Raw genomic sequence first — 27,208 nt, forward strand, 5'->3', positions numbered from 1 at the left:
GGAATGCAGCCATGCGGCTGGAGAGAACAAAGGATAATAAAATCGGAGGAGAGAGAGGAAGGAGCTTTTTACCCTCCGTCCATGGAAATATTTGCCTTTGTGTGTGTTTTTCTTTGCCTTGCACCCCAAAATGACGGCTGGTTTCCGTCAATTGGTTACCACAAGTGGTGCCCCGTGTGAGTTCCTGCTGGAGCACCACCAGAGGACCCAATCCTGCAAAAATACCGTGGTCTGGCTGGCAATAATCCAAATCTTTCAGAGGCAGGACCAGCTACCACTTTTCAACGTGCAGTCCTTGCCTGTTCCTTAATTCAGGATACTGTGGCATTCCCTGTTATTGTGCCCCCTGCTGGTGCTCCAGCAGGAACTCAAGCCCAGCACCAACCTTTTGACTTTAAAATCTTGAAAGAGCTCCAATTGTCAGTCAGGACAAATGGACTTCAAGCACCATTCACACAGGCGCTTTTGGAAGCCACATTAGCCCAGCTGTTGGTGCCAGATGACATCAAGCTTTTGGCACGTACAGTTTTACCCCCATCAGCAGGTGTATTATTTGCTCATGAATGGGAAATCGCCTGTCGTGGTTATGCTCCTGCTTTACTGCAACAAGCAAGAGGGAATAATCCAAATATTACCCTTGCAGACGTCATGGATGCCATGATGGGGTGTGAGCCTTTCGCTCAGGCTTCAGCACAAGCCACACTGCTGCAGATCTTATTGAGGGATACTGCTCTTGCTGCTAAACAAGCAATGAGAAAAATCCCAGAACCCAACAGTATTCAGTCAAGGTGGAGTTCAATCAGGCAAGAGGCAAGAGAATCATATTCTTCCTTTATGGACAGGCTGATTACAGCAGTGAGTAGCCAAATTGAAAATCCTGAAGCCAAACAAATAATTATCAAACAATTGGCCTTTGGAAATGCCAATGAGGATTGTAAGGTTGTGTTACAACCGATAATACACAATCCTGCCACAGACACAGCAGCCATGCTTCGCATTTGTCAGTCTGTAGGTACAGCAGCTCATCTGCTGGTGGCAGCGCAAAATAAAAACCAGCCTGTAGCCACCGATACAACGTTTCCAGCGTGGCAAACCAGGATCACCGATACCTCAGTGTGGGTAGAACGGTGGCCTCCACCAAAAGGAAAATCCACAGCAATGACACCATCTTGTTTCTGAACAGCTTATTTCTGAACAATTGACTTTCGGCCACATTGAACCATCTTCATCCCACTGGCTCCAGCAGACAAGGAACAGTTTGCTTTTACATTGCCAGTATATAACAATTCTCAACCCACCCAGAGATATCAGTGGGTTGTCCTGCCTCAAGGCATGCGGAACTCCCCTACACTTTGTCAACATTTTGTGAGTGAAGCATTGAAACCTTTCCGCAGGCGTCACCCAGAGCTTTTGTGCTATCATTTCATGGATGACATTTTAATCGCTGCTAAGGAACTCCCGCCTGGCATTTTTCAAGAACTTTCTGCCACATTAGCGGAAGCGGGACTCTGTATAGCGCCGGAAAAAATTCAATTGACGTTGCCTGCCACCTACTTGGGACATAAAGTCTCTGCACAAGCAGCGCTGCCTATTGTTCCCCAACTGACTATCCCTTCAAACATGAAGCTTGTGCAATTACAACAACTTCTTGGGCATTTGAATTGGGCTCGCTCTTTCCTTGCATTACCTACCAGCACATTATCACCATTGTTTTCAGCGCTCGCAGGACACAAGGATCCAGCAGATGTAATCCAGGTCACTTCGGCAATGATCACTGCATTACAAACTGTTAATCAGCACCTGCGATCTGTTCTCGTGGACAGGATCACAGAGGCCTCTGCATACGAGCTGCATCTGGCAGTGTTTGCTACACCATTGTTGCCAACAGGAATTTTATATGCTCAGGCGGAACAAGAAGAAGACTATCTGCATTATAGAATGGTTACATTTACCGCACATCCCATCGAAGAACATTTATTCAGTAATTGAATCCACATCAGACACTGTTATCAAAGGACATTCACAAGCGATAACTTTAAGCGGTTATGATGTTACCTCAATTTATTTACTTTTCTCACAGACTGAACAGCAGCATTTATTGATAACAAATGCTGCCATGCAAATTGCTTTAGATGATTTTATAGGTGTCATCATTTTTAACCCTCTTCACGGATGGAACGAAAAGTAGGGGGGTGGTGACATGGGAGGAAAATGGAAATGCTTATTTACCCCTCCACAGTCCTCTGCCCAGCGAGCAGAGCTAGCGGCTGTGATTCTTGCCTTTCAATCCTTTTCTACTCAACCTTTCAATCTTATTGTGGATACTCAGTATGTATATCGCCTTTTTGCTATTTTACCAATATCTTATATAACTCCTTCCTTGGATTCTGACTTGTTTTCCTTGTTTCTTTCCCTGCAAGCTTACTTCAGCACAGAGAGTTCCTTTATTATGTTGCACATCTTCGCTCCCACACATCGCACCCAGGGTATTTAGCAGAGGGCAATGCAAGAGCAGATGCAGCACTGAAGAACATTTCTGCCTTTTCTCTCTTTTCTGATCCTATACTAGGTCATAACACCTTTCACCTTCCTGCGAAAGCATTGGCAAAGCAGTTTTCTATTCCTTTGGCCCAAGCAAGGGATATAGTTTCCCAATGTGCTTCTTGTTCTAAATCTCAGCTGGCCATTCCTTTTGATGCTGTCAATCCTAGGGGCACGTCTGCATTGGCGTGTTGGCAGATGGATGTCACACACACACCTGTGTTGGCTCCACTCTCCAAGGTTCACCCCATGGTGGACACCCACTCTGGATTCATATGGGCTACGCCCATGAGGGGGGAAACAGCTTGGCATGTCATTCAGCACACTATCCGCTGTTTCTCAGTCATGGGTAAACCTGCGCGTATCAAAACTGATAATGGTCCAGCATATATTTCTAAAACATTTTCAGAATTTTGTATGTTGTGGAATGTGAAATTAACTCATGGCATACCCTTTAACTCCACAGGTCAAGCTATAGTGGAAAGAGCACACCTGACGTTCAAAACACTATTGCTTAAACAGCTTGGCGGCCGAAGCATACCAACAGCAGATATCCCTTCGGCTGTTCACCAAGTTCTTTTTGTACTTAACCATCCTTTTATATCCACATAATAGGACCCATACTCCCGCGGAATTGCATTTTAGGAAGGAGGAGGCACTCCCCCGCCCCTTGGTGGTGTACCGACGCTTGCCCGATCCTGCGTGGCATGGACCTGTCCCGCTGATCATGTGGGGACGTGGCAGTGGACGTCGAGGACAAGCCTTTGTGGGTTCCAGCTCTATGCGTGCGGCCATGGCGAGTCTTTAACCGCGGATGCGTCTTCCTAACCATTTGCCTTGCCATCTTTTGCTGCATCATTATACAAGGAAGAGAAGCAGACGACACAATCCAGTTGCAGCCACCATATTTCACCTTATCGGCTGGCAAGCAGCTGTCGCCTGAATCCTACTCTGGCTGGCAGCATCCACGGCTCAGCCACTCTCGAACTATAAGAACAGCATTGTTGAATAAGACTTTTAGGGGAGAAAATTATCATAAGATATGGAGGAATAATATTTTTGTACAAGATATGATTATGTTTACCAGTTTATTGCATGCTTCTAAATGTTGGTTATGTATGCACATGCCGCCCTTTGCCAGTCATTCAGGCATAATGCTTCATGATGTGCCTGTCAATGGATCTTTTCAATTTACTAATATTATATCCCCTAAGCAATCTTTTTGGCCCCCAGCACACTTGACCCTCCATGAGCCTGCACCCATTTATTTTCAAATTAAGGAGGGGAAAGAATCATGGGGCATATATCCAAACTGTCAATATACATTGAAATTCATGTTTAATAGCTCTTGTTCTCTTACAGGAACATACAATGACCAATTTCAGTGCTATAGAAGTGACACCAGTGCATGGCTAATAAACTAGAAAGGAAGCTACCATGCAGCTTGGAATCAGAATTCTTATATTCTTGGCTTCCGGATGGAAGTTGGCTTCGACATTTATTGATTTTAGTGACCATTATAGTAGTTATTTGCATTATTTTGTGTTGCTGTATACAATGTATTCCTTCTTTAATTTCTGTATGTACTGCATGGTTCTCCAGTCCGCGGCCCGCTTCCGGTCTCACAAGAGTCGCCTATCGCGCTCGATATAACCGTATTGGTACTGACATATATGACTCTGATTAAATAAATAAAGAAAGAGGGCATGTGGGAGCCAGGAAGTCATGGAAAAGGCTTGTAGTGCCACCTGGTGCCTTGCTGACCTCGGTGACCAGCACTCTGGGCAGTGTAACCCTATATGGTTTGTGGGTGGGTTAAAGCTTGACCGGATGAGGTAACGTGAGACATTGGAATGCAGCCATGCGGCTGGAGAGAACAAAGGATAATAAAATCGGAGGAGAGAGAGGAAGGAGCTTTTTACCCTCCGTCCATGGAAATATTTGCCTTTGTGTGTGTTTTTCTTTGCCTTGCACCCCAAAATGACGGCTGGTTTCCGTCAATTGGTTACCACAGAGTCATCCACCCATCATTATGTTATCATTAATAGTTTCCAGTGTTTGCGTACAGGAAACACGAAAGAATGGGAATTATGTTTTCCTGGGGTTCATCTATTCCTTAATTGCTTCCTCAACCTCAGCCTTTGTCGTTCCGTGATGCCTTCATTGCAGTAAATGTATAAGGAGATGAGACTATCTTCCTCCTGTAAGTGGGATTTGAAAGGAGCATTCCTGAAAGGAGCATACAACTAAGGCTGTTATAGGCTAGGAATTTTTGATGTATCAGGATGGAATAATAAATAAATAAATAAATAAATAAATAAATAAATAAATAAATAAAATATGCTGTCCTCTCTGATACTCAAAATGCTGACTCCTTCAAATGCTGTAAGATCTGTGCTACTAGACAAAGTTAAATGATGAACATGCAGATGCAACTTTCCCATTATTAAGAAGAAAAACTATCAAGGTAATCTAACTACATATAACGATCTTTATGTACCCCGGGCAGGCATGTGTTCCCCCTCTTTTTCTTAATTGTAAGGATATATCTTTAAAACACACACAACAGCCTTTGAGCAGAAAATGATGCCAGCTATAGGCAACCTATTAAAAAAAAATATAAAGCATTTTATAAGAAAATGAAACAGCAACTTCCATAAAACTTCATAATTTCATGGGCACTGTGAAATGCATATTTAAAAGGTGTGTGGGAAGAGTTCATTCATTCAAAGGCAATGAAAAGTAGCTAAAACTTTATTTTAAAAAAATAACTAATAGTCATTCCAGATAATTGAACTGACAGCTTGTTTTGACAGCTGCAAGGGAAATGGTCTTGCTCCAAACAGTGAGAGTAAATCTTTTAAATTTTCTAGAAAGTTGAATGATGTACAGGTTTCACTTTAATCAGTTTTTATAAGTTCTTCTTTGTTGTTTGAAAAATTGGAACTCTTTCCCTACCTTGTGGATGTAACAGTAATTGGGGGTGTTGCCAATCAGCTGAACTGTGTGGCTAGAAATCAAGGAACAGTTTTTAGACAGTGGAAATGTATCAGGTGGGCATTTGGGGGGAGGGGGCAGAACCAGCCCAAAAGTTACAACTAGTCAAAGAGTGAACTAAGAAGGCCAAAAATATAAGGAAGGTCTTGCTCCTTTTCAGGATGAAAATGTCACATACAGTTCAATATCATTCCCAGCCGTAAACTGGGGGCATCTTTGCTGCACCACAATGATGGAGAAAACCTTGTGTTATGTCTTTTCAGGAGTAAGGGACTCTATCTATGCGGCCTAGAATGGCCTACAGGTTAAGGGGAATGGGTTGCCTATAAGAGGTGGCCCCTTCCCTGAGCTCTCCTCCTCCTCCTTTCCATCATTCCATCCACCCACCCCAGTCACACTTGGACTGAGTTGGATTTTGGGCGGTGCATCCTTATTGAATGTCAGCTCAGTCTTGTAAAATGAATGAGTCTGTCTATGTTACATTACTGGAGCAACTGAGCTACTTTGCACTTCTATACATCTGTATCTCTATCGGCAAACCTATATATCAATGTCCGGAACAGTACTATTGGTGCCTTACCTTTTGCAGCAGTAAACTCTGTGCCTCTGTGTTGTGACTGGAACTGGGAGCAACTTCCAATGCATGGAAGTCTCACTTCAGATTCCCAACATATCTTCCACTGCCCATTGCTTACCTCTGCTTTTCTCCCTGGCTGTTTTTGTTCTATTTCAGGTGATCTTGGGCACTGGAAGTGAGCAAGTTCGGATGGGAGATAAGCACTTGGAGGAGATTTTACATCCTCCAGTGAGATAAGCAGCAAGTGCAGGGAGCATTTGGGTTCCCTTATCCAAATACCTCATTCACCCAGCTTTATAGATGAATGATTCAGACCCAAGTTTAAACCAGCAGGCCTAATGATTTCACATCTAGTTTGGCCTTGAACCAAAATTAAGCAGATAACCTCTTGAATTCTGCATTTCCAATTTAACCAAATTTAGTGCAGTAGATTCTTCTGTAAAAATTCTAAGGTAGGGTTTACACATTGCAATATTCATATAACCTTCAAATGCCTTTGAAGATTTTTCATGTAAACGAATTCTGAAGACTGGCATCCTATCAAAAAGCAAGCAATGACAGCTTCCCCTGACTTCCCTAATTCCTTCCACAGAGAAAATAAAATTCAGAGTGAAATGGAGAACTCATCGTAGCTATATCTCTTGAATCACACTGTTACGATAATGATAATAGTAGCTAACAAGAGAATGAGCAAAAATGAGCATATTACATGGGCAGATAAAAAACCCTATAAAAATAAAAGGGTTGAAGAAATAAATCCAAATGAGATTCTACTATATTGTCTATAAGTACAAAGCACTGACATTTCTTTATTCCCGTTTTCCCCACACATAAGCAATAATATGAGCAATTCTGTAGGATATATTCAATTCTGCCAGATATATCAGAGCTGTACTCTCCTGTACAGTGGCTGAGACAGAAATCTACATGGTGTTTGGAGAGATTTATTGGATTTGATTGTATAATTGTTTAGTCATTCCATTGGCGGCCTAGTGTTGCTGGAAATGTGTATTTCACAGATGTCAATTTTGAAGCCACCTCTTACAGTGCATGGGAGAACAACTGAAACATTGAAGAATAAAAAGCCATATCCAAATACGGCTTGATTGGATATTTTTAGATTTCTTGGGACTAGATGTGACAGAGTTTTGTATAAATTACATTTGTTTAAAATGTAACAGAGCTCAGAATTGCCAGGAACAATTTAAAGGCCATAAATGTTTCCTCTAAATTGATTCAGTAAAGACTCTAAACACAGTATGGGAATTTGGGTGTTTTAGTTTTTAAATGAAACAAGTTTTAAAAACTAGAGCCTTGTCATTGTTTAGAATATTATATATTCACAGAATTAGCACCATACCATCACCAACACCTCACACAAAAATCTCCATATTCTTCCTAATTATTTTTGCTGGTGGTGGTGGTGGCAGCAGCTGTTGTTGTTGTATTTTTGTATACCCTGTTGGAAGCCACCAGAGTGGCTGGGGTGACCCAGTCAGATGGGTGGGATACGAATTATTATTATTGTTGTTGTTGTTATTGCGGGACTTTGGGCAGAAGTACAGGAACTGTATCCAACTAAGGCCACATTCACATCATACATTTAAAGCACTATGAGACCACTTTAAACAGTCATGGCTTCCTGCAAATATTCTGGGAACTGTAGTTTGTTAAGGGTGCCTAGAGTTGTTTCATGGGAAGAGAGAGTGATTGTTAAATCGCTCTGGGAAGTGAATGCAGCTTAAGTTTTAATCAGAGCAGACCCACTGAAATTAATGGTTCTAAGTTAGGCATGTCCTAATGGATTTCATGGGACGTGGGTGGCACTGTGGCCTAAACCACTGAGCCTAGGGCTTGCTGATCGGAAGGTCAGCAGTTCGAATCCCCGCGATGGGGTGAGCTCCTGTTGTTCAGTCCCTACTCCTGCCAACCTAACAGTTTGAAAGCACATCAAAGTGCAAGTAGATAAATAGGTACCGCTCCGGGGGAAAGGTAAATGGCGTTTCTGTGTGCTGCTCTGGTTTCACCAGAAACGACTTAGTCATGCTGGCCACATGACCCAGAAGCTGTCTGAGGACAAACGCAGGCTCCCTTGGCCAGTAAAGCGAGATGAGTGCTGCAAACCCAGAGTCGTCTGCAACTGGACCTAATGGTCAGGGGTCCTTTTACCTTTACCTTTTAATGGATCTCATACTCAATTGTGTTGATTTCCCTCTCAGCAAAATGAGCAGGATGCTGCCAAACCCAGCAGGGCCACCGTACCACATTTTGAAGTCAGTCAAGTAATACTGCATCCACATATAAAGCAGGAATACAAAACCTCAGGCCCATCTATCAGACCCTTGGAATTCCCCCTAGCCACACCCTCTCTATACATATAATTGCTTCACACCATTTTTGGAGTGTCCTTCACCTCTGATAATGCTACTTGTTTGCCTGGATGAGGGACAAAGAAGAGTACAGAAAAAAGGGGTTCCTCAGTGCTGGTATCAAGAGAGAGGTCCTTATAAAACCATTTAGTCCAGATTATAAAATCACCTTGTTGCATTTTGGGCTAGAGGCTTTCACTGAATAATATTCATATTTTTTTGTAGGATGGAAAGGTTCCTACTACCTAAAAGATTTATTGGCAAAACATGCCTAAATGATGTGATGCTTTGATACCTAAAAGATTGCCTTGTCCTTTATATACCTAACCAAGCACTGCACTCTTGGGGGGGGGGCATTTCTGAAGGTACCATCTCATCAGGAGCTCTGCTGTGTACAAATGTAGGATTCAAGCCTTTAGTGTCATTACACCTGTCCTTTGGAACTCCCTCCTGGTACATATCAGGCGCGAGCCATCTCTATTTTTTTTTTATATATATATAAGATATTTATTGAGATTTTCCAAATGTTACAATATAAAAATGACAAAAAAGAAGAAAAAAAAAGAAAAAAAGAAAAAAATACAAAATAAAAATGATTAAAAAACCACTCAATTTTTCCATTACTTATTTTTCCTTAGCTTGTTTCCCGGACCTCCTCATACCTCCCTTTTTTGTATTCCAGTTCAATTTGTTGGTTCAGCAAATCCTTACCCTCTTTGTTTATCCTAATCTTTGGTCTTAAAATAGTAACATTAGATTTTTACCTATTAACAACCCATTTTTCATATTCCAGCATTACAGCTGGAAACCACTTAATTACTATCCAACATCATTCTAACATTCATTAATTTTACAATATTTCTGTAGGTAGTCTTTGAATTTCTTCCAATCTTCTTCCACCGACTCTTCTCCTTGGTCTCGGATTCTGCCAGTCATTTCTGCCAGTTCCATATAGTCCATCAGCTTCATCTGCCATTCTTCCAGAGTGGGTAGATCTTGTGTCTTCCAATACTTTGCAATGAGTATTCTTGCTGCTGTTGTGGCGTACATAAAAAAAGTTCTGTCCTTCTTTGGCACCAATTGGCCGACTATGCCTAGGAGAAAGGCCTCTGGTTTCTTCAACAAGGTATATTTAAATACCTTTTTCAATTCATTATATATCATCTCCCAGAAGGCCTTAATCCTTGGGCATGTCCACCAAAGGTGAAAGAATGTACCTTCAGTTTCTTTACATTTCCAGCATTTATTATCGGGCAAATGATAATTTTTTGCAAGCTTGACTGGAGTCATGTACCACCTGTATATCATTTTCATAATATTCTCTCTTAAGGCATTACATGCCGTAAACTTCATACCTGTGGTCCATAACTGTTCCCAGTCAGCCATCATTATGTTATGTCCAACATCTTGTGCCCATTTAATCATAGCAGGTTTCACCGTTTCATCCTGAGTATTCCATTTCAACAGCAAGTTATACATTTTTGACAAAATCTTAGTTTTGGGTTCTAACAGTTCTGTTTCTAATTTTGATTTTTCCACCTGGAAGCCAATTTTCTTGTCCGAATTGTATGCCTCCATTATCTGATAATAATGAAGCCAGTCTCGCACTTTGTTTTTTAATTTCTCAAAACTCTGCAATTTCAGTCTATCTCCATCTTGTTCCAGAATTTCCCAATATTTCGGCCATTTGGCCTCCATATTGAGCTTTTTCAGAGCTTTTGCTTCCATCGGTGACAACCACCTTGGGGTTTTATTTTCCAATAAGTCCTTGTATCTTATCCAGACATTAAACAATGCTTTCCTGACAATATGGTTTTTAAATGCTTTATGTGCTTTGACCTTATCATACCACAGATATGCATGCCACCCAAATACATTGTTAAAACCTTCTAGATCCAAAATGTCAGTGTTTTCAAGAAGCAACCAATCTTTCAACCAGCAAAAAGCTGCTGATTCATAGTAAAGTTTAAAGTCTGGCAGGGCAAATCCACCTCTTTCCTTTGCATCTGTTAATATTTTAAATTTTATTCTAGGCTTCTTGCCCTGCCAGACAAATCTAGAAATATCTCTCTGCCACCTCTTGAAACAGTCCATTTTGTCCACAATTTGCAATGTTTGAAACAAAAACAACATTCTAGGCAATACATTCATTTTTACCGCAGCAATACGGCCCAGCAGTGAAAGCTTCAAATTTGACCAAATTTCTAAATCTTTTTCACTTCAGCCCAGCATTTTTCATAGTTGTCTTTAAATAAATTCCCATTTTTTGCTGTCATGTTAATCCCCAAGTATTTAACTTTCTTAACCACTGTTAAACCTGTCTCATTCTGAAACCTCTCTCTCTCCATTGGTGTTAAATTTTTCTCTAGAACCTTGGTCTTTAACTTATTCAATTTAAATCCTGCAACTTGACCAAATTCTTGAATCAGTTCTAAAACTCTTTTAGTACTAGATTCTGGCTCCTGTAACGTCAATACTAAGTCATCTGCAAATGCTCTCAATTTGTACTGTTTGGCTCCGACCTGTATACCTTTAACCAACCGGTCCCTTCTAATCATATTCAGCAGAACCTCCAGGACCGATATAAAAAGCAATGGGGAAATTGGGCAACCTTGTCTTGTCCCTTTTTCTATCATAAATTCTTCCGTCACCACATTATTTACTATTAGTTTAGCCTTTTGTTCTGAATAAATTGCACTTATACCGTTTTCAAAACCTTGGCCTACCCCCATCCCCTGTAGGTTCTTCTTCATAAAACTCCAAGAGATATTATCAAAAGCTTTCTCCGCATCCACCCATCTCTATTATCTATTTGGTACCTATTGAAGACCTTTGTTTTCCAGCAAGCCTTTTAAATAGAGATTTTATTGCAGTCTGTATCCAGATTGGAAGGTCACAAAGGTTCCTCCACATAAGCATGGCCTTCCCCCAGATACTACCGGCAGCCTCACACATTTCTGAGATACTGACATTGTTATTTATTAATTTGATAGACTTACACCCCACCAGTGCCAGATTTCTGTATAGGCTAAGTAGGCTGAAGCCTAGGACCTCTAAATCTAGGGAGCCTCGCCAGCCCATCTGCTCACCAATGCCACAGTCTCCCCTCTCCCAAAAATGCAAACCCAAGACTTCATGTGAGGGCAGGGCAACTCGGGCCTCTAAATCTAGGGGGCCTCACCAGCCCTCCTGCTCCCCAGTGTGCAGTCTCTCCTCTCCCAAAATTGCAAACCCAAGACTTCATGCAAGCGCAGGGCAACTCAGGCCCAGCAACTATGAGACTCAGGGCTAGCCAATGGGGCCCAAATTGAAGCAGTGTGGCGCAACTTGATTTTTTTTTTTTTGTTGGGCCCCAGTTTACACCCAAAGTCTGCAAAATCTTATAGATATAAATAAAATCCATCTAGATTGCCCTGGTGCAGGGGCCTCCTTAGGAGAGCCGCAGAGCCCAAATTGGCCAAATTGCTCCAATTACATTAAGGTCAGCCCCGATAAGAATGTACAGGGGTTGGAGTGACAAGCCCTCCACCTTCTAAGTCCCTGATGTCACTATTCAGAGTGCAGACTCAAGGACTTGTTATGGAGATAAAGGGGGGAGGCATTTATAGGAAATCAGTTGTCACCCCCCCAAACCCTGAGACAATGAGCCCAGTCACCTTTTATTCACAATTTCATAAGCACTACACTAAAGCATGGCCATAAACCTGTACGTTCAACTGCTGAAATATACACCCAATATGCATCAATGGAGATTTATGTTACTGCTTTATGAATGAACACTGTGTTTTATGAATGGACTCTGTATTTTGTGAATTACCTAAGAGCCACCAACAGGGAGCTCTAGAATCTGACAGCTAACCAATTGGGTACTACCAAACAGCGACCACTATTGCTGAAAGCAGGTAACCAGCAGGGAATGCTTCAGTTCAGCCTTTGCACTGTTGACTGAACACCCCCTGCTGTGCAGATAATGGAGAAAGCTTGTAAATAGTATTCCTTATGGCATCCTGGCCAACTCTATTATACTGGTGTAAACCCTGGTGCACCAGAGGCCCAGAACAGCAGCAAATAAAATCCACTCATACATCAGCGACGGATAAGACTTGTCAACCAGTTCTTCCAAAGTTTTCCTAAATTATAAAGCTCCAAAATACAGGCCAAAAGAGAACAGGTCTGGGAAGAGTAAGGCATACAATGGGCACCACCAGTGAAAAGGCCCTGCTCCATGTAGCTCCTGCCCTGTCATTTGATAGGGTGCCCACTTGCCCTGCTTCTTGACATGGAATGCTCTCTATTGGAGTCTCCGAGTCCAGTACAAAGACCATAAGACCATAAGAAGGGAGAGCAGGGACCTTGAAGTTCCCAAGAGCTGTTAATCAAGCAAGCAAACAAACACACAGGTCATCTTTGTCGCATTCAGGATGCCTAGGTCCTGGCCAGGCCTGCACCCAATCTTGTTTTTGTGCACTCTTGTTTGTTCTCAGTAACCAAAATTATATTATTAACATATACAAGCAGAAAAGTTGTAAAAGTAATTTTATGCCTTTTTAAAAATCACCATAGTATTTAACAATAATATCTTATGTCCTTTAGAGGAGAAATTGTGAATTGCAGAATTTTAAATATCCGTCATTATCCTTGGCTCTACTCAATTTTGTTTATAACTCTTCCATTTTCTTCTAGTTGTGTGGGTGGGGGATATGGAGGGGCCTCACAAGTGGAGTAGCCTACGGCCTCTCTTCATCTAAATCTGGCTCTGCACCCCACCTTTCTTTCAAGGAGCCCAGAGTGGCATATGTAAGCCCCCCCCCCCATGTATTCCTCACAAAAGGCTTGTGAGGTAAGAGCGAGAGAGAGAGAGACCATTATCAGCAGTCCTAGTTTTGTAACTATTTTAGGTATTCAAAGTTGATTTAATACTTTGTGTATTGAATGAACTCATGTGTTAAAAGGGAACTAAATTGATTCTGTCCAAGCAATTGAACCAATTGTTCCTAAAAGATACCTGACTGGATAAAACTGAGGCAACCTCCTGTGTTTGTACCACAGGAGAAAAATACTAATCAAGATTTAATAACAACAAAGGCTCATCAGCACAAAATGACTTTAATTTTAGTGATTGGTCTACAGATATTACAGACATTACAAAGTCTTAAATTAGAAGAGGAGGAATCATCAATTTGATAGAATATGCTGTTTCCTGTAGATAGATTTTGTGCCGGAGATCTTAAAGTTATTACATTCATTATTGAACAATTACAGATAGGAAAGTAGGAAGCACCACTAGACTGCAGTCCTAGCCATTCTTACTTGAAAGTCAGTTCCACTGAAATCCAATGACTAGTAGTGCTTAAAACACAGGCAGTCACAGCCACAACCCTTTACAGTCGCTACAAGCAAGCATCTGGTTTGTACATATTGTTACATGCCACCCCAGCCCCTGAGTGGTGTGGTGAGATTTCAAGGGTCCAGGCACTTAGATAGGGCTTACGTTTTCCCTGGAAATGAGGCACAGCAGAGGCTTGTGGTGTCTTTAGGATATATGGTCTTACAGATATATACAGCCGGAGGTTGTGATGGAGAGGTTCACAACATTACACTCCGAGAGGTTCTTGCTTCTCCCACGTCCACTGTTTTAGATGCCAGCAAAAATCATCCATGGCCCTCTGTCCCTCTGCTCAGCGTGTTGACTTTAACAGACTGAAACTTCCCCCTAGAGCACACAGTCCTAAAAAACCAACTGTCAACCTTCCAATTCTAAAACTACTTCAAATGCTTTTACCTTTCTAACTAATTCTGTGTTGTGGGGGGGCTCCCTCTCATTTGCCCACTGGCACAGAGCCGCTCCCTTTGTCCCCCTAATGATTCATATTTAGCAGTCCAATATCAGGCTGGCTCCTGGCTTGTATTTCAATATGCTAAATCCTGGAATTAGAAAAGGGGGGTGGGGTCCAGGAATTAGAAAGGGAGCCCAGGCACCCCACAAACTCAAAACAATATTTTAGACAATAGTTTGCAATGGCTTCCCTCTTTGTTACTTTCCCTTTGGTTTGATCCAATATAGATCCTATGTACGTTTATATATCTCATGAATACCCAGCTGCAATTATTGTTTTTAATACAATGCCAGAGCTCTAACAAGTGCTGCAGGACTAAAATGACTCATAAGGGGTATCTGTGGAGAAGCATGAGGGATGCGCATTGCAGACCTGCCCACCCTCTGGGAGCTGTAAGCATGGCCAGCTAAATGCAACCACAGTCCTCCCGGCAACTGGAAATCCTTTTTTTTAAAAAAAATAATTTACATCCATACACAATCTTAGGTACATGTACAGCCTTAAACAATTATACCACTAAATATTGATTTAAACTTGTATTTGTACATGTTCTTTTCTTATAATTTCTAATTAAACAAAAATAAACCAAAGTAAAAAATCCAATAAACTAAATTATATGAAAACAGACTTCCTGTCATTTCCCGATGTAAGTTACATTTACGACATTGAATGTACTTATACTTCTTACCTTACTCTTACTATAGTTTCTAGTACTTTCTTATAACATATCGTACCATTTTTCCTTGCTTAGTAGTATTTAATTTACACAAGGGTCATTCAAACGCTGCCATAGATGTGATGTTGTTGTTATAATTTTGTAGGTATTTCTTGAACATATCCCATTTTTGCATGAATGATTGTTTTGTATTTCCCCTTAATCTATTTGTCAGTTGAGCCAATTCTGCATAGTCTAATAACTTATTCTGCCATTCCCTTACTGTTGGTACTTTCCCCCCTTTCCAGTTCAATACAATTAATAACCGGGCAGCGGCTGTTGCATATAAAAATATTCTCTTATATTTTTCGGGCTATCACTGCCTAAAATACTTGGTAAGGTAACTGGGTGTCTTAACAGGTCGTAATTTTAGTGGAGGTTCCACCGCCTGGTCGCTCCGAGGTCGAGCTTTCTCACCTGGGGAGGGATCACTGGAACTTAGCGTCTGAGGGGTCTCCTCCGCACCTCACGGTCCAGTGTAGGGGTCCTTTCCGAAGCTGCAGCCAATCTCTCCAGGCTCAGGATACCCTCCTGAACCTTTTGGGGGGTTTGCAAAGCCCAGCAGCCCCCCTTTCCTCCTTTTGGTGAGTGCACGTTCCGAGAGAAGCAGAATGCATGTCTGAAAGCGATCCTTGGTAAACCGGAAGTCCTCTCTTAGAGTTGACCTTAGAGCTCTAAACCATGCTCCAAGTACTCGGCAGCCATCCAGAAAGGCTAACAGTGTAGACACCTTTCAGGATTTGGGTAAAGTCCAAAAGTTCCAACAACTGGAAATCCTACGCGAACAGGGTTCCTGATTACAGGGGCAACTTTAACCATGTTATATCAAGTACACCTACAAACATCCCACTGAACACAAGAATGGGGTTGATGGGGGAGAGGGTTGCATGCATAGCCCTGCTGGTGCTCCATGGAACACTTGAATACAGCTGTAAAAGGTGACTGCATTGGTGACCATTTTTATGCTTAAAACATATAAATCTAGCCTAAAGGTTGGATCCAGACTTTGTCTTAAGTGGATAGAAAGGGTTCTTTTGTCCCTTGAACACTGTTGATCTGGTGGAGGGATATTGCTGGCCTCCACTGACGTGGGAGAAAACTTTTCCTGATTTGCCCCTCTCTCTGACCCCCCACCCCCCGGCAATGTCCTCTGAAACAGCATGAGATGTAGGCACTGAAGACTGTTAGTTTTTTTTTTTAGCAAAAGTTGTTTTTCCTCATCCTCCAGCTTGAGTGTTCCCAGAGTAGAACTATGCCTGTTTGTGGGAGTAAACTGTACATTTGTGCATTGCCTACCCATAAATTTTAACACCGTTTTATTCAGGCCACAGAGAGGGGAAATGTTCATAGCTTCAAAGTAAGAATGTTAGTAAGTAAAGAAAATAAAAATTAGGTTGCGTTTGCATGTGCAATTTTTTAAATAAATATTTTTCTAGGTAGAAATGTTAAGATCTATATTTTTTGTGTGCCTAATGTCTGCACAAATTAGCTTCCCAAATGGTGAAACCTTCAATAGTGGAAATCTGGAGGTAGGCCAGTATTCACCACAAGGGGAAGCTTTGATGCAAACCTCATATGTGGAAGAACGAGAGAGATTTCTGACATGTGAGACTGGATACCCGTGACACCACCACTGCCACCTTCATTCCTATGTATCAGATGTATGTGAGGAGGAGAAAAACTGCTGGAGCCTGAATAGACATGAGCCTGATGAATTACCTGAACATGATTCATGCACTTACGTAGATCAGGTTTAACAAGACTTCGTTTGGAACAGGAAGGTAATGCAACTCACCTCCAACCTAGTTGGGTGAAGGAGTATTTTGAGTGGAGCCTGGTAAATTCCTTTTGAATACAAGAAGAAAGGCCAGCATAAAAGAAAGAACACCCCAGAGAAAGTAAAAAGCATGCTAACCCACAGCCAATCAAGACTGCCATAAAAAAATGCACAAACATAAAAACAGCCCTGCTGTTTCAGACCAAGGGCCTCTCAAGTCCAGCATACTGTTCTCACAGTGGCCATCCCTGAGTCTAAGGGAAGTCCACTGAAAGTGGGACCTGAGTAGAATTCCTGGGGGGGGGGGATTTATCTATATTAGCTGTTTTTCACCTCAATGCTCCTTCTCCTGGATGCAGCTCTGAGTGATCAGTAGAACTTAAGCTGCTTAGATTTGGCTATTTGGTCATGTTGAAGCTGTTCCTTGGTAAAAACAAACAAAACAGAACTGAAGTGTCGGTACTCTTATCTTGATCAAAGTGCAGGAGGTGCCAGCACAAAATATCTGCCAATGACAGCAAAAAAGAAGAGATTACAGTACTCCATACCCTTAACTACCATCACACACAAAAAAGCCCTGAGTTATTTTAATGTTGAGTTGGGATGTTGTCAAATAGTTGGGATGTTGATCAGTCAAATAGTATAGTATAGCTGACAGGTCAGTTATCCAAATTATTTGACTGTGGTCAGCTACTGTAAGATATTCCAAATGAAGTCATGATTATTCTAACATAGGACAGGTCATGAAATATATTGAAATAATAATGGGCAGGCTGGGTCTTCCTGTTATGTACCTGCTGGGATTGATGAGGCATCTGACCCTCACCTGAATCTCATAGCTCTCCTGACAAGTGCTTTGGTCTGCCCACCAGATACCAGGCATTCTACTATTCAAATTAGGCCACAGTGTATATATTATAGGCGTCCTGACTGTGACAAAGGTGACCTGTGTGCGTGCTAGCTTGCTTGATTAACAGCTGTTGGGAACTTCAGGGTCCCTGCTCTCCCTTCTTATGGTCTTTGTACTGGACCTGGAGACTCCAATAGAGAGCATTCCATGTCAAGAAGGAGGGCAAGTGGGCACCCTATCAAATGACAGGGCAGGAGCTACATGGAGCAGGGCCTTTTCACTGGTGGTGCCCATTGTATGCCTCACTCTTCCCAGACCTGTTCTCTTTTGGCCTGTATTTTGGAGCTTTATAATTTAGGAAGAGTTTGGAAGAACTGGTTGACAAGTCTTACCAGTTGCTGCCGTATGAGCAGATTTTATTTGCTGCTATTCTGGGCTTCTGGTGCAACAGGGTTTACACTAGTGTAATAGAGTTAACCAGGATGCCAGAAGGGATACAATTCATGAGCTTTCTCCATTATCTGCACAGCAGGGGGTGCTCAGTCAACAGTGCAAAGGCTGAGCTGAAGCGTTACCTGCTGGTTACCTGCTTTTAGCAATAGGGTTGCTGTTTGTTAGTACCCAATTGGTTAGCTGTCAGATTCTAGAGCTCCCTATTGGTGGCTCTTAGGTAATTCCCATAGTTGCTGGGCCTGAGTTGCCCTGCCCTTGCATGGAGTCTTGGGTTTACAATTTTGGGAGAAGGGAGACTGCAGCACCGGGGAGTGGGCAGACTGGCGAAGCCCCCTAGATTTAGAGGCCCTAGACTTCAGCCTACTTAGCCTATACATAAATCTGGCACTGGGTCAAGGTGGCAGCTGCCCCTCTGCCACCGCCATTGCTGTAGCACCAATGTCCCGAACATGTACTGTAGTATTTATTTATTTTTTAGCCATGCCACCCTGGCCGACCAAATTGGTCGACCCAAGGAGTGATGCAGCCAATGACTCCCTAATGGCGTGGGAGCTAGCCACGCCCCCCATGCAGAGGGGAGAGCTTGTGATGAGCCTGCAAAAAGAAAATGGCTTTGGTGGGCAGGCGCTTGGGGGCTGCAAGAGATTGCTTTTTCAAAATTGCCTGGGGAGGCTGTTTGAAACCAGCCCGGGGGCCGCAAGTGGCGCAAGTGGTGTAAATAAGGGAAGAATATGTAAAACAACAGACATTCACCCTTAACATGAACTTAAGACAATAATCTCCTCAAAATGCGACAACAGTATTTCTGGTACAGTGGTACCTCTAGATGCGAATGGGATCCGTTCCGGAGCCCCGTTCGCATCTAGAAGCAAACGTAACCCATGTCTGCGGGCCTGCGTGTGTGCGGGTCACGTTTCGCAGCTTCTACGCATGCACGTGACGTCATTTTGAGCGTCTGCGCATGCGCAAGCGGCAAAACCCGGAAGTAACGCTCCATTACTTCCGGGTTGCCACGGAGCGCAACTCGAACGCACTCGTCCTGAAGCACATTCAACCCAATGTATGACTGTATTTTTGTCTGCCAAACGGTGAAACAGTATGCCACCCCCATCCCTTGAACCCTTAGGCTGAGTTTGGAGACAGTATCTTGAGAGGTGGCCAAACCTACACCACAAATTGAGAAAAGTCATGCCCATGTGGCATTTTGGTTCACCATCTTGATTCAAAATGGTGGTCAATTTCCCAGTATCAATTAAATACACTGTCCAAACCTCAGGAACCCTTGTGCTGAACTTGGTGATATCTTGGGAGGCAGCCAAACCTATAGAGAACAGACAGACAGACAAACCACTTTCTAAAATATATAGTAGATGAAAGAATTGCTGTTTAATAAATGATTGACATAGTGAGTTTCCGAACTTGTTTTTTAGCCTTGCACACATAATAATGACCCACACATAAGAGAGCATTAGCATAGTACCTGAGAGGTGTTCTCTTATCACTGCATTACAGATCTCCTTTTTTCAGTGCAAAAATATGACAGCAAACACCGGTTCTAAAATGAACAATAATTGCTTTGGGTTTCAGTGCCTTCTGTAGTTGTAAAATGCCACTCTCAATTAATATGCATTAGTTCAAAGAAAGGCAACCATTAATATTCAGTGGTTTTGAGTGACAACTTGGCAGTTACTGTAAATGTGTATTGAGCTTAGACAAGTGTATTTCATTGTGAAAAATAATGGCTGAGCCAAAAAAAAAAAAAAAGGCCTCATAGGAATAGAAATGGTTTGGATTCAAGAAAATACTTTAATGAATAGTTAATAGATTTCAGTGGAAAGTTAATAGATTCAAAAATATGTTGGAAGGAAAATCTATTCCAGCGTGTTATTATTTTTTCCCTTTTTTCTTCAAAGTCAGGCAAAGCTCAAGGCAATCTTTAATTTTCCATATTTTAGCTTCTGTAGCTTAGCCATATCTAAACACCACAAACATGCAACAACATTAGTGATTGACTGATATTAATAAAAAGTGTCAAAAAATGTGAGTGTTGGAATGTGTTTTAAAAGTTTTATATTTCTTGCTTCTACCTAGAGACCTGAGAGTTCAGCCTGTGCCCCACCAAGTATATAAGCAACCCATACCATAGGGAAGAATAGCGCTTCAATAAAGAGGTTGCAGAAGCAGGTCTAAAGCCTTCCACAGTGCTTCCAGGGTTCTGTAATTGGGTTAAAAACAAAGCATGAAAAGAACCCATATTACTCATCCACAAAGTGCTGAACTTGGACCACAAAGACCTGTGATCAAATCTCTATGCAGCTAAGAACATTGTTTTATTCGTTCATCCGTTCTTTTATTCATTCGTTTGAAGCATTTCTATCTTCTTCTTTAGGTAAAAAGGGGTCCCAAAGCACGATTGGTAATCAAAACAAGACATTCCTGCCACAGGCTTACAATTCAGAAGACAGAACACTATTTATTTATTTATTTATTTATTTACTTACTTATTTATTATAGTCGTGCCTTGGCACTTGTATGTTTTGGTTCCCGAACGCCACAAACCCAGAAGTGAGTGTTCTGGTTTGTAAATGTTCTTTGGAACACAAACGTCCGGCACGGTTTCGTGGCTTCTGATTGGCTGCAGGAGCTTCCTGTGGAAGCCAAGCCTTGGTTTCCAAATGTTTTGGTAGTTGAACAGACTTCCGGAACAGATTCCGTTTGACTTCTGAGGTACGACTCAGAGGTACTGCCCTTCATCCAAAGATCACAGGGTGGATCACAGCACAGCATAAAATTACAAACCTCTTCCCACAGACACAATTAAAAGGACATAGAATGTTAATTAGCCAAAGCATTGGTTAAAGAGAAATGTTTTCTCCTGGCACCAAAAGATATGTAATGAAAGTGCCATGCGAACCTCCCTAGGGACAGCATTCCACAAATGGAGAGCCACTGCAGAAAAGGCTTGTTGTCATGTTGCTGCCTTCCAGAACTCTTATGGAAGAGGCACATTAGGAAATGCTTTAAATGATGATTGTAGGGTCTGGGTTGGTTCATATGGGGAGAGGTGGTCCTTGAGGGATTGTGGTCCTGTGCCATTTAAAGCTTTATAGGTCAGAAACATGACTTGGGCCCGGAAACTAATTGGCAGCCAGTGCAGTTGAGTAAAATGCTCAAACCATCTTGCCACAGCGAGTTTGAGCCATTTCCCAGCTTGCTCCTCACCCTAAGCTCTGGAGTATACCAAGGAGCCAAGTGGGCTCCACAAAGTGGGAAAGGGAGCTCGGGGAGAGCCACTTGGCTCTTCCAGAGGTCTACCAGGGCTTCAACATGAGCGAAATGGACAAAATGATGAGGAGGGAAGAGGACCAAAGGACAAAAGGATGAGGAGGGAAGAAGGAAGAGGAATGCAAGCAAACTCAGGCCCTGGTGTACAAAGTTGGAATAGAAACAGACCAGAGAGAAGCAGAATCAAACAGTGATGGTCTTACTATCTTTCCCTCTGCTGCCACCAGGTAGAACGTGATGCAGCTTGAGAAATGAGGCAAAGAGAAGCCCAATGGAGTTCTCTCATGAGAAACCAGTGGAGCAGCCCTATTTTCCTCTGCTTCATCCAGCAAAATTGTATTTTCTACTATGTATTTTGGAAAGTTTGTTCTCTATGCATTTGAACATCTGCTAAGATATTGTGACCACATTTTGCATACTTCTTGAGATCAAGGAACAGGTTTTTGTCTGTGTTTTGATAGAAGCAGGGGCATAGGAAGGGCAGGGACGGTCCGCCCCAGGTGCCAAAATGAAGGGGGGTGCCAAATTATCAAGGAACAATTGTTGCCCTACTAGGGTGGTTCATAAAAAACTTTTTTTTTTTTTTTGGAAAATGCCTGCTCCGAAGGTCTTACCTTACTACACTAGGGATTATATATGAAATTTCATGCATATCAGTTAATATCTTGACCCTCCTCCATGAAAATAGCTGTTTACTTGGCCGTTTTCCTATGTCGTGAAGGCTGAAATTTCAATTCAGTGGAGCAGGGTCAAGATATTAACTGATATGCATGAAATTTCAGATATAGCTATATCATCCCTAGTTTAGTAAGACAAGACCTTTGGAGCAGGCATTTTCAAAACACACAAAAAAGTTTTTTATGAACTACCCTACTGCCCTACCCTCCGCTGGGCTTCCTGGGTCCTGGAAAGTTGGCCTAAGTGAAGAAAATGAGACTAGTCTGAGTAGATTAGGCCTTGCCTTGCCTTTGCCCCACCCCCTGCATGCAGCCAATTTTTCTTGATTTTACTGCTGTGGTGTTTTTTTGTTTTTTGTTTTGGTAAACCAGTTTGCAGGTTCTTAAAAATAATTTTTATTCAATAAATAAACAATAAATATAAATAAAATAACACAAGCCAAAACACAATCCATCCTGTAGATTTAAGTATCTGTCCATAGTCGCCTACATGTTATAAGAGGCCCAGTATCTACATTCCTTTGTAAGAAAATATGAAATAACGTAAAACCATTTTTGATGGCAAAAAACATTAAAAAATCCAATGTGTGTGTGTGGTGTGTAGGGGGTGACAATAAATTTTCCTCACCGGGTACCACCTGACCTTCCTATGCCTCTGGATAGAAGTGGACAACATTTCAAATCAAGATGGCAGACTGAATGTTTCAGAACTGCACAAATTTTAACCACTTATCTCAAATTGGTTTCTTGGAGTTCTTGAACCATGCCAGGTACGTGACTGCTATTGTGATGAAAAACGTTGGCTGGGTGGTTTGTTGCACAGGAGTACCAAATCATCTTTAATTGCACACTCTGAATTAGTCAGTATGTGACCGAATCCTACCTGAAAATAGCAACAGCCTGGAGGTGCCCTGGGGGGTCTCAGTAGCAAGCCACTAATATGTGTAACAGCCTCTCAATACAGGGAAGTTTTTTTCATTTTTTAAACAAATAGCTTAAGGAAACAGAGAGATTTTGAACAGAGAAACAGAAGAAATAAGGCATTTAACCCCTTTCCTGCTCATCATTCTTCGCTCCAAATTACTCCCCTCAGCAACTTTACTTCCACAGGTTTCAATCCCAGTGTATGCCTACCCTCAGGTTCAAGTCACTCTTCTGTCTATGAGCAGGCAGTTTCATAGAATAATAGAATCTTAGAGTTGGAATGGACCCCAAGGGTCATCCAGTCGAAACCTCTGCAATGCAGGAATTTCAGCTAAAGCATCCATGACAGACGGACATCCAACCTCTATTTGAAAACCTCCAATGAAGGTGAATCCACCACCTCTCATGGGAGTCTGTTCCACTGCTGAACAGCTTTTACTGTCAGAAAGTTTTTCCAAATGTTTAGTCAGAATCTCCTTTCTTGCAACTTGAAGCCATTGGTTCATGTTCTGCCCTCCAGAGCAGGAGAAAACAAGCATGCTCCCTCCTCCATGTGACAGCCCTTAAGATATTTGAAGATGGCTATCATATCTCCTCTTTTCCAGGCTAAACATACCCAGATCCTTCAAGTGCTCCTCATAAGGATTAGTTTCCAGACCCTTGATCATCTCGGTTGCTCTCTTCTATACACGTTCCAGCTTGTCAACATCTTTCTTAAATTGTGGTGCCCAGAATTGGACACAGTACAGTGGTACCTCGGGTTAAAAACTTAATTCGTTCTGGAGGTTCTTAACCTGAAACTGTTCTTAACCTGAGGTACCACTTTAGCTAATGGGGCCTCCCGCTGCTGCTGCTGCCGCACTGCCGCTGCTCGATTTCTGTTCTCACCCTGAAGCAAAGTTCTTAACCTGAGGTACTATTTCTGGGTTAGCGGAGTCTGTAACCTGAAGTGTCTGTAACGTGAAGCGTCTGTAACCCGAGGTACTCCAAGTATATTCCAAGTGTGGTCTGACTAGGGCAGAATAGAGTCATGGGGTCACGAAGAGTCAGACATGACTAAACGACTAAACAACAACAAAATGACTATACTTGGGGGGACACTATACTTCTATTGATGCAGCCTAGAATAGCATTAGCTTCTTTTGCTGCTGCATCACAATGTCAACTCATGTTAAGCTTGTGGTTCACCGAGACCCCTAGATCCTTTTCACGTGTACTGCTAGTAAGCCAGGTGTCCCCCATTCTATATTTGTGCATCTGGTTCTTCCTGCCTAAGTGCAGAGCATTACATTTGCCCCTATTGAACTTCATTTTGTTTGCTTGCGCCCAGTTCTCCAATCTGTTAAGATCATTTGGAATTCTGATTCTTTCTTATGTGGCATTAGCTATCCTTCCCAGTTTGGTATCATCTGCAAATTTGATAAGCATCCCCTCAATTGCTTCATCCAAGTCATTTATAAAGATGTTGAACAACAACGGGCCCAGGACAGAACCCTGAAGAACTCCACTTGTCACTTTTTTCCAGGATGACGAGTAACCATTAATGAGTACTCTTTTGGTTCGGTCAGTCAACCAGCTACAAATCCACCCAACAGTTACCTCGTTCAACCTACATTTTACTAGCTTCCTCGTGAGAATATCATGGAGACTATCAAAAACTTCCAGATTATTACACTTTGGAGTGTTCTTTTCTTTTCTTGTTTGTGTGTTTTCTTTATAGTCAAGCAGAGGTCCACGTCAGGCTTCATCAGACAAGCTTTTCAAATTTCCCAGATTAGAATCTTTTGTTTCCATGGCTGCATATGCACATTATGTGCATAATTTGAGAACATTGTCAACTATGAATAATATACTTTGACAAGTCTCCATTTAATTCAGTTCAACAACTTAAGACTTCATTGAATTTGTTTGGCAAGTTTGGACTAATCTCAGCAGACACTTTGTTTTCACAAGCCATGTGCGCTCTGAATTTGCAAATAGGCAGCAAATAATAAACTGACAATGGCCTCTGGAAATCTCAGATTCAGAATTTGCAGCTGTGATGAGACTTCCAGATTCAATTTCCCACACAGATTCAAATTCCCAGGTGTGAATTTTAATTTCAACATATGTCTGAAATCATTTCAAAGGGTTTTCAAGGTGTAGTGGCAGAGGTAAAGCTCAGCGATAGTTGGTTTCCCATCCATTTTTGCAGCTACATTTATAGGCTGAAAAGTGGGACGGGGGATATTTTGGCAATTTGGGGGGATGCGGTACATTTGATGGGGGGGGGGTAGTAAACTTACTTGACTTCCCTTGCAACCCCATTGGGCTGGTGACTGCCATCTTCTCCTCTTCCAAGTGCCTGATCTCACTATAAGCCACCAATTTTTGCGACAACCCTCTCCCACCACCCCTCCCACTTGCAAATCTCTCAAGAATTTTAGCTGCCTGCCCTTGAATTCAGAAAGTTTAAACAAAATGTGAAAGAAGTAAGATGTTTTTGCTGCCCCTATCATCCAAGCCTCTATCATCCAGATTGAACCCAACCATGCAGCATCATGGAGTAAGTCACTCATGTAATCCTTGATTGTAGCAGGAATGATTCCTTCAGCTTTGACTCTGTTCTCTGCTGTTGTCTTTCTGTACTTCCATATCTGCTCCCATTTCTCTGTACACTACTTGCAAAACAAACAGAATCTACTATGCTACATGCTATGAATCAATCTCTTTCTGGTTGTGGTCCATGTAATGTTCCCATGTGGTCCATGTAACATGCTAGCCAGCGTGACATAGGGGTTAGAGTATTGGATTTGAACCTGGGAGACTAAGATTCAAATTCCCACTCAGCTGTGAGGCTCACTGGATGACCATGGACCGGTCACTGTCTCTCAGCCTAACCTATCTCACATCCTTGTTGCGAAGATAAGATGGAGACAGGAAGAGCATTTGAGAAAAGGTGGAATATAAATGTAATAATTATTAAATAAGCAACATTCTGGATGCAAAAGTCAATGATAACAAAGTTCTTACCTGCACATTAGTATGAGAAATGCAATTGAGGTCAGTTTATATTGGAATTTGCTATGATCAAATCCCTTAAGCATCATGGGAACTCTGCTGTTCCTATAAAAAATTTTTTGGGTGTTTTTCCTACCTATACGCCTGTCAGGGAACTGCCATCGGAGCCAGGGGGAGAGGGAGGGCTCCAGAGGGATTCCGGAGAGCGTCCTGGGAGGGAGAGAAGCAGCACATCTTCTGGGGAAGGAAATCAGTGTAGCACCAGTGGAGAAGGGGGGCAGATGGGGGAATCGGCGAGGTGGCTCCATGACTCCTCGCCGGGGACTAGCGGGGAGAGCACGGGTCCTCCGCTGCCCACACCCTCCCTGCGCAGAAGGCTTCCGCGCAGGGAGAGTAGGCGGAGACTAGGCGTCAAAGAACTTCTTTGCTGGAAGAAGTTCAAGAAACGCCCACTGACGGATTCTGCCAGCGATTGAGACAGCCATGGGCGAGTGGCTGTCTGGACAGAAAGGGTTCACTCAGGCAACCCAGCCAGGTGTGGCGTCGATTTACGCACGAGCAACCCCTGTAACCATTACAACGCCTTTCTGCCTTTCTTGTTTCCTGCTTTTCCTTTCCTTTCAACTGTCTGCTAAGGACTTCCAAGTCACACCAGAGCCGAAAAGAATTTGCTTCTAAGAGTTCTCCTGTGCAAAATAGGCGCCATCGCTGGTTATGTGGACACTTGGTGAATCTTCAACATCAGCATCTCACCTGCATTTCACAGCTCACAATTTTACAGGACCTGCCAATATTTGATAACATCTGACATTTAGCAGTCAGTCTTCAACAATATTTGATAGCTGACATATGATTGCAGTTGGCAGCCCTTAACTCATGTATTCATTAACTCTTCATCTGACGGTTTCAAGTCACCTGATTCACGACCTGACCAATGGAGAGAAAGCTTGCCTCTTATGTGAATTTTAAGGTACATGTAAAAATTGCTTCACACACTTGCTTTATGCTCTCTCTAAGTACCCTTTTCTGTAACATGAACCTGTGTTTTCCTGGGAACATGATAATATACAAATAAATGCCTCAGAAGAGCTGGTTATTGGCAAGTGGAAAGCAGTCTAATCCAGCCCCAGAACTTTGCCTTATAGTTAAGAGTGCTGTGTGACGATCTGAGAAACACCCAAGATCATAGTCTCTTGTGGCAGATGA

Source organism: Podarcis pityusensis (assembly GCF_964106645.2).
Source record: "Podarcis pityusensis genome assembly, chromosome: 3".
NCBI classification, from domain to species: domain Eukaryota; kingdom Metazoa; phylum Chordata; class Lepidosauria; order Squamata; family Lacertidae; genus Podarcis; species Podarcis pityusensis.